Raw genomic sequence first — 7,110 nt, 5'->3', positions numbered from 1 at the left:
ACACACACACACACACACACACACACACACACACACACACGCACATCAGCACAGGTGGAGGCTTCATTACACAGAGTGTGTTAGATGCAACTTCAGACTTAATGCATCATCAAAAAAGTCCAGAAAAAAAAAAACATTCCAGCAATACATGAAGGGACGTGTTTATGGGTATTAGCTCAAAGCTTACCACAGCACTAGCTCAAATAGGATTCCTATATTGGGATACAAACCGACAGATCTCATTTAAAGAGGTATTGCCCTCTGGTATCGGTTCAGTATGTAACATTTAGGCCAGTAGTTGATGCATTATGCAACAAAGAAAACTCCTTGGGCATATAAATTAGGGTGTTTAGGAAATGAGGTGCTCGTGTGAAATATGTGGTGAGAGATCAAATGTCCACATTTATGAAATAAAGGAACACTGTTTTTTTATATTGCCTAATAACCACAACACCTTGTCATGACCTGAAAAAAAAATATTAATCAAAATATTGCAAAATTATCAGATGAAATATTTGTATTAATCCATATGAAACATTTAAAAAGAGTAAAGTAATTTGTGTCTGAAGCACACATGTGTGAACCATGAATAGTACAAATATTAAATAGGCCACTGGAATAAAATAGAATTTATTATTATTATTATTATTATTATTATTATTATTGGTGTTTTATATAATAATAATAATGATAATAATAATAATAATAATAATAATAATAATAATAATAATAACAAGAAGAAGAAGAAGAAGAATACGTTATTATTGTTGTTTTTTCTTGAAGCTGGATGAAGATAAAATGAAAATAAATATAAGGAAAAATAATAATCATGAGATTAATCACAATTAACTTATTTTATTAACTTTAAACTGTTTCTCTACAATAATGATAATAATGATGATAATAATAATAATACTAATAATAATTTATATATATAACATATATAACACAATAAAAATAAAAACATACAAACACTTAAGAATATCCATATTTAAATCACAATAAACAAACAAACAAATGAATAAATAAATAAATAAATGCGTACATACATAAATAAATAAATAAATAAACAAATAAATAAATAAATAAATAAATGTTGCAAGGGGAAGTTTGTTTGTTTGTACTTGTTTGAAAATATGCGTGTGTCACTTTAACTACAACATTTGTTGTAATAAAGATAGGGCAAACATATTTTCAAGTTGTGCTGACTGAGTAGTACTGTAATGTTGTCTAATAAACAACAATAACACATAGTAACTAATAGTTATTAGCAGAAGGTTCACAACAGATGATCACAAGCTCATTCACCCCCTCCAGACTGCATCAAACACTGCTTCCAGAAAATAACTACCCTAACTTGGCTTGATTCAGTCCCCCAGACCCTCCCAGACCCCCTTTAGTGTGATTTTGGTGAGTTCAACCTCTGAACTGAATGCTGGTACTAAAGAGAAGCATGTTTAGGCTAGACCCGACCTGCTTTAACTAGATTGATCACCAATTACGCAAATTAACCTTAAAGTGCCGTCTGCCACAGGAAGTGTTTAACCAATCTATTTACGACCCCAACATACGGCAACATAATTAACTGTCACACATCAGCTGGGTTTAATGGCAATATTAGATTTCTGACATATTAAAAAGCTCATCATCTTGCCAATAATGCAAATAACTATTTAAAAGCTTCCCGCAGCTAATCTGGACAGCATAACCCATGAACACAGCATATCTCTCTCTGCCCGTGTTACCTGCTCTGTAGGTATTTCAGAATGTGATACCCCACTGCAAATGTTCATACATGAAGAAAGGCCTGGGACCAATGTGAGTGAGATTTAGGCAAGTTCATGGAGCTGTCATTTGCCCTGTAAAACCAGCATTGTGTTCTTATTCCATGCTATAATGTACATTCATTGAGCCTTGCCAATTTACTGATTGCATGTCTATATATGTAACCCTGGACCACAAAACCAGTTTTAAGTTGCACAGGTACACTCTAAAAAATGGACGTAAAACAACCCAATAGCTGGGTTTGTCCCTTTTTAAACCAGCGCTGGGTTATATTTAACCCAGCATTTTTTTAGAGTGTGTATTTGTAGCTGTTACGTATCTGGTCCATGAACTTCCGTCTGCTAGCCATCAGAGGTCACCCTTTCCACTTCATTGACTCTCGTACTACACTGTTGCATATCACCCCGGACTACATATCCCATCATTCATTACACTAATTGTACACAGCACTGATTGCACACAGCTGTTTCATATCATTCTCTCACTATTTAACACTCATTCTCACTCCTTTCTAACTGCCGAGTATTGTATGCGATTATCGCCAGCAGTGATAGCTACTCTACAGAGCCCTTGTTAGCTTCCTATCCTAGCCTAGCTTAGCCTAGCCTAGTCTTGCCTTGTCTGTTTTCTCGGTTTCTGATCTTTGCCTGTTTTCCTGGATTTATCCCTTTAGTCTCGCCCTTTTGATTCTGTTCGCCGTTCACTGACCTTTGCTAGCCCTAGGACTATTATTGTGTCTTGTCCGCCATATACCTGTTTGCCATTGTTCGAGCCTGCCTATGTTTCTGACCTCTCTGCTTTAAATAAAGCTTGCACATGGATCCGCACGTCTCACATCTCGTCAGCCCCGTAACAGAATACTCTGCCACACAAGGATCCAGCGGCTTTTCAAGTGGACACTGGCCAGGTATGGACATTGCAAGACTGTTATTAGCCCTCAAACAGGGCACACGATCGCTCGAGGACTATATTCAAGAGTATCTGAACTTTGCTTATTTTTCTGATCTGCCAAACTGTGTCCTCATAGACTTCTTTTGTGAGGGCATTAATCAGCTGCTCAAATCACGTTTAATCCGCGAAGGTCCCCGCTCATCTCTCAGTCAGTTTATGGACTATGCTTTGTTGACTGCTGGTTCAACGTTCACTGTGGGTGTCGCGGAGCAACGCGATCCCGCACTCACTCGTGTAATGGCGGCCACACTAGAGCACGCTCACAAAATGGCGGACACAACAGCGCCCTGTTATGTCACAGCTGCCAATCGTGAATCAAGTCAAGTCACGGTTGATCTTCATGAATCAAATCAAGTCACAGCTGATAGTCATGAGTCTAGTCAAGTCACAACTGATCGTCATGAGTCAAGTCTAGTCACAGTTGATCTTCTTGAGTCAAGTCTAGTCACAGTTGATCTTCATGAGTCGAGTCTAGTCACAGTTGATCTTTATGAGTCAAATCGAGTCACAGTTTATTATCATGAGTCTGGTCAAGTCACAGCTGATCTTCATGAGTCAAGTCAAGTCACAGCTGATCTTCCTGAGCCGAGTTTAGTCACAGTTGATCGTCATGAGTCAAGTCAAGTCACAGCTGATCTTCCTGAGCCGAGTTTAGTCACAGTTGATCGTCATGAGTCAAGTCAAGTCACAGCTGATCTTCCTGAGCCGAGTTTAGTCACAGTTGATCTTCCTGAGTCGAGTCTAGTCACAGTTGATCTTCATGAGTCGAGTCTAGTCACAGCTGATCTTCATGAGTCAAATCGAGTCACAGTTTATTATCATGAGTCTGGTCAAGTCACAGCTGATATTCTTGAGTGAAGTCAAGTCAAGTCACAACTGATCGTCATGAGTCAAGTCAAGTCACAGTTGATCATCGTGAGTCAAGTCTAGTCACAGCTGATCTTCATGAGGCAAGTCAAGTCTCACCTGATCTTCATGAGGCAAGTCGTCTCGGCTGATCTTCATGAGCCAAGTCAAGTCTCAGCTGATCTTCATGAGCCAAGTCAAGTCTCAGTTGATCGTCAGGAGTCAAGTCAAGTCACAACTGATCTTCATGAGTCAAGTCAAGTCTCAGCTGATCGTCAGGAGTCAAGTCTAGTCACAGGTGATCTTTATGAGGCAAGTCAAGTCTCAGTTGATCGTCATGAGTCAAGTCAAGTCTCAGCTGATCTTCATGAGCCAAGTCAAGTCACAGTTGATCGTCAGGAGTCAAGTCAAGTCACAACTGATCTTCATGAGTCAAGTCAAGTCTCAGCTGATCGTCAGGAGTCAAGTCTAGTCACAGGTGATCTTTATGAGGCAAGTCAAGTCTCAGTTGATCGTCATGAGTCCAGTCAAGTCTCATCTGATCTGCCAGAGCCTCGTCACATCTCAGCCATTCATCCAGAGCCTCGTCACATCTCAGCTGTTCGTCCAGAGTCACGTCATGCCTCAGTTGTTCGTCCAGAGTCACGTCACGCCTCAGTTGTTCATCCAGAGTCACGTCACATCACAGCGGATCATCCAGAATCACGTTGCATCACAGCTGATCATCCAGAGTCATGTCACATCCTGTCTGTTACACGCAGATTATCAAGGTCAGCCCTTCGGTATCCAAGGTCCTGAGTCAAGTCAAGTCATAACTGATCTTCATGAGTCCAGTCATGTCTCATCTGATCTTCCAGAGCCTCGTCACATCTCAGCTGTTCGTCCAGAGTCACGTCATGCCTCAGTTGTTCGTCCAGAGTCACGTCACGCCTCAGTTGTTCATCCAGAGTCACGTCACATCACAGCGGATCATCCAGAATCACGTTGCATCACAGCTGATCATCCAGAGTCATGTCACATCCTGTCTGTTACACGCAGATTATCAAGGTCAGCCCTTCGGTATCCAAGTCTGGTATCCAGTGTGAGGTATGCACCGCTGGTGTCTGCACGCACAGCTGGTACCCCCAAATCCACTCACTCTAACCCTTCTGTTCATGAACTCATCCCCCTGTCTGCAGCACTTCCCATATGGGGGGTTGCTTTATGGTGTATCTGGGCCGCGTACTCCACCGCCGATTTGCTAGAGGCAGCGGCACCGGCTATGACATCTCCAGAGGTGGTGGCTTACGCTGCAGAACCTCCCGAGGTAGCGGTGCCCGCTGCTGTGCTCCCAGAGGCCATGGTGTCCGCTGCAGTCTCTTCAGAGGTGGTGGCACATGCTGCAGAACCTCCCAAAATGGCAGTGCTCTCTTCAGCTCCTTGCGTGGTGGTGGCGCCCAGTAACGCAATTTCAGCCTGTCCTGTCACGGCCTATGAACAATTGTCCTGTCTCAACCCGGCCGCAGAGGCTGTCTGTGAACTTACGTCCAGCCCTGAATCAGCAACGGAGGCCGTTTATGAACTCACTTCCTGTCCTGTAACAGCTATGGAGGCCATCTATGAACTCTCTGCCTGTTCTGTTCTGGCCAAGGAAGCCGTCTGTGAACTCTCGTCCCGTCCTGTCACGGCTATGGAGGCCGTCGGTGAACTCTCTTCCTGTCCTGTCACGGCTAAGGAGGCCGTCTGTTAATCCTTGTCCTGCCCTGTCACGGCCATAGAGGCTGTTTGCGAACTCCCTGCTCATCCTGTCACGGCTATGGAGGCTGTCGGGGAATCCTCATCCTGTCCTGTCACGGCTATAAAGGCCGTTTGCGAACTCCCTGCTCGTCCTTTTATGGCTATGGAGGCCGTTGGGGAATCCTCATCCTGTCCCAACCCAGCCAAGGAGGCTGCCTCTGAACACTCAGCCTTGTCTATCAACCCCAATGGTCTGTCTGTCTTGTCTGTCTCTGCTCTCTCATTGTTACAGTCTCCGCCATGGTCTCCTGATCGGTATGGTTCACCGGGGGGATTTCCTGTTCCTTCTGCTCCACCGTGGTGGTTCTCTGCCCCCCCGTGGTGGTCTACTGTCTGGATCTGGTGGTCCTCTGCTCCGCCGTGGTGGTCCTCTGCTCCACCGTGGTGGTCTTCTGCTCTGCAGTGGTGGTCTTCTGCCCCGCAGTGGTGGTCTGCTGTCTGGTTCTGGTGGTTCTCTGCTCCACCTGTACTGCCGGCTCCGCCCTGGCTCTCTGCTCCGCTGGTTCTGCCTCAGTTCCCGGTCTCTCCACTTCCATGTGGACCTGGCCCTCCATCCCTCCCCCTCTTCCGCCTCCACTCCACCGCCCTGAGTCCCCCCTTGGGGGGGGGGGGGGGCTCTGTTACGTATCCGGTCCATGAACTTTCACCTGCTAGCCATCAGAGGTCACCCTTTCCACTTCATTGACTCTCGCACTACACTGTTGCATATCTATCCCTACATATCCCTTCATTCATTACACTGATTGCACACAGCACTGATTGCACACAGCTGTTTCATATCACTCACTCACTATTTAACACTCATTCTCACTCCTTTCTAACTGCCGAGTATTGTTTATTGCGCTCATCGCCAGCAGTGATAGCTACTCTACAGAGCCCTCGTTAGCTTCCTAGCCTAGCCTAGCCTAGCCTATTCTTGCTTTGCCTTGTCTTGTTTGTTTTCTCGGTTTCTGCCTTTCTTGGCCTACTTCCTGGAGCACCCTCACTTGAGGGGGCGAGCTCTCCCATGCCGTACCATTGCAGGGCGGCAGCTGGGATTTTCGCTCGTCAGAGCTCACTGAGCCCTTAAGCACCGAGGGTGGCAGGGGTATCAATAAGCCTCCGTGAGGGCACTGAGGAGGATTGGGCACCGTATACTGAGGTGTTATCCTTTCCTCTCCAGGTGGGCTACCCTCAGGGACCTGACAATGGTAGGACCATTTCGCCAAGGTCCTCTTAGACAAATAACGGTCTGCAGATCCGTTTTCGGTCTAGAAGACCCCAACTAAGAGCATCGCCCCGACCCCCGATCTTTCTGTGGAGGGGTGCGGATTGCAACGCTCTGTTTTTGAGACTGGCGATATGAGGAGCTTTATGGCTTGTGCAGGTCAGCCTGGTATGCTTGTAACACCTACATGGTGTGCAAACATGCGCCAGCCCGACCTACCGCCGTATAAGCTTTCCCAACCAGACTCTATGTAAGCCTAACGGGCCTGGTGGGAAGCTTCGGGGCCTTCAGGAACGATGCTGAGGTTGGGGAGAGATAGCTCGCAAGCGTCTGCTCCACCACTGGCATCGCCCCAGGGGGTCTGAATACTTAGGACCATGTGATATTTCAGTTTTTCTTTTTTAATAAATCTGCAAAAATGTCAACAATTCTGTGTTTTTCTGTCAATATGGGGTTCTGTGTGTACATTAATGAGGAAAAAAAATTAACTTAAATGATTTTAGCAAATGGCTGCAATATAACAAAGAGTGAAAAATTTAAGGGGG

This window comes from Sinocyclocheilus grahami, unplaced genomic scaffold (assembly GCF_001515645.1).
Source record: "Sinocyclocheilus grahami isolate Dianchi unplaced genomic scaffold, SAMN03320097.WGS_v1.1 scaffold385.1, whole genome shotgun sequence".
Taxonomy (NCBI): Eukaryota; Metazoa; Chordata; class Actinopteri; order Cypriniformes; family Cyprinidae; genus Sinocyclocheilus; species Sinocyclocheilus grahami.
This window is presented reverse-complemented; position numbering follows the sequence as displayed.